Source organism: Myxine glutinosa, unplaced genomic scaffold (genome assembly GCF_964187855.1).
Source record: "Myxine glutinosa unplaced genomic scaffold, kmMyxGlut1.1 SCAFFOLD_2896, whole genome shotgun sequence".
Taxonomy (NCBI): domain Eukaryota; kingdom Metazoa; phylum Chordata; class Myxini; order Myxiniformes; family Myxinidae; genus Myxine; species Myxine glutinosa.
In genome coordinates, this window is record NW_027618990.1 from 11446 (window position 1) to 13734 (window position 2289).

Below are 2289 nucleotides of genomic sequence, written 5' to 3' on the forward strand. Positions count from 1 at the left end.
CAAAAGTGGTTTCCTGCACCAACACAAGTGCGAAAAGTGGTTTTTCAACACTAACACAAGTGCGAAAAGTGGTTTTTCAACACTAACACAAGTGCGAAAAGTGGTTTTTCAACACTAACACAAGTGCGAAAAGTGGTTTTTCAACACTATCACAAGTGCAAAAAGTGTTTTTTCCACACTAATACAAGTGCAAAAGTGGTTTCCTGCACCAACACAAGTGCGAAAAGTGGTTTTTCAACACTAACACAAGTGCGAAAAGTGTTTTTTCCACACTAATACAAGTGCAAAAGTGGTTTCCTGCACCAACACAAGTGCGAAAAGTGGTTTTTCAACACTAACACAAGTGCGAAAAGTGGTTTTTCAACACTAACACAAGTGCGAAAAGTGTTTTTTCCACACTAATACAAGTGCAAAAGTGGTTTCCTGCTCCAACACAAGTGCGAAAAGTGGTTTTTTAACACTAACACAAGTGCGAAAAGTGGTTTTTCAACACAAACACAAGTACGAAAAGTGTTTTTTCCACACTAATACAAGTGCAAAAGTGGTTTCCTGCACCAACACAAGTGCAAAAAGTGGTTTTTCAACACTAACACAAGTGCGAAAAGTGGTTTTTCAACACTAACACAAGTGCGAAAAGTGGTTTTTCAACACTAACACAAGTGCGAAAATTGGTTTTTCAACACTATCACAAGTGCAAAAAGTGTTTTTTCCACACGAATACAAGTGCAAAAGTGGTTTCCTGCACCAACACAAGTGCGAAAAGTGGTTTTTCAACACTAAAACAAGTGCGAAAAGTTGTTTTTCAACACTAACACAAGTGCGAAAAGTGTTTTTTCCACACTAATACAAGTGCAAAAGTGGTTTCCTGTCCCAAAACAAGTGCGAAAAGTGGTTTTTCAACACTAACACAAGTGCGAAAAGTGGTTTTTCAACACTAACACAAGTGCGAAAAGTGTTTTTTCCACACTAATACAAGTGCAAAAGTGGTTTCCTGCACCAACACAAGTGCGAAAAGTGGTTTTTCAACACTAACACAAGTGCGAAAAGTGGTTTTTCAACACTAACACAAGTGCGAAAAGTGGTTTTTCAACACTAACACAAGTGCGAAAAGTGGTTTTTCAACACTAACACAAGTGCGAAAAGTGGTTTTTCAACACTATCACAAGTGCAAAAAGTGTTTTTTCCACACTAATACAAGTGCAAAAGTGGTTTCCTGCACCAACACAAGTGCGAAAAGTGGTTTTTCAACACTAACACAAGTGCGAAAAGTGGTTTTTCAACACTAACACAAGTGCGAAAAGTGTTTTTTCCACACTAATACAAGTGCAAAAGTGGTTTCCTGCACCAACACAAGTGCGAAAAGTGGTTTTTCAACACTAACACAAGTGCAAAAAGTGTTTTTTCCACACTAATACAAGTGCAAAAGTGGTTTCCTGCACCAACACAAGTGCGAAAAGTGGTTTTTCAACACTAACACAAGTGCGAAAAGTGGTTTTTCAACACTAACACAAGTGCGAAAAGTGTTTTTTCCACACTAATACAAGTGCAAAAGTGGTTTCCTGCACCAACACAAGTGCGAAAAGTGGTTTTTCAACACTAAAACAAGTGCGTAAAGTTGTTTTTCAACACTAACACAAGTGCGAAAAGTGTTTTTTCCACACTAATACAAGTGCAAAAGTGGTTTCCTGCACCAACACAAGTGCGAAAAGTGGTTTTTCAACACTAACACAAGTGCGAAAAGTGGTTTTTCAACACTAACACAAGTGCGAAAAGTGTTTTTTCCACACTAATACAAGTGCAAAAGTGGTTTCCTGCACCAACACAAGTGCGAAAAGTGGGTTTTCACCATTAACACAAGTGGGAAAAGTGGTTTTTCAACACTAACACAAGTGCGAAAAGTGGTTTTTCAACACTAACACAAGTGCGAAAAGTGTTTTTTCCACACTAATAGAGGTGCTAAAGTGGTTTCCTGCACCAACACAAGTGCGAAAAGTGGTTTTTCAACACTAACACAAGTGCGATATGTGTTTTTTCCACACTAATACAAGTGCAAAAGTGGTTTCCTGCACCAACACAAGTGCGAAAAGTGGTTTTTCAACACTAACACAAGTGCGAAAAGTGGTTTTTCAACACTAACACAAGTGCAAAAGTGGTTTCCTGCTCCAACACATGTGCGAAAAGTGGTTTTTCAACAATAACACAAGTGCGAAAAGTGGTTTTTCAACACTAATACAAGTGCAAAAGTGGTTTCCTGCACCAACACAAGTGCGAAAAGTGGTTTTTCAACAC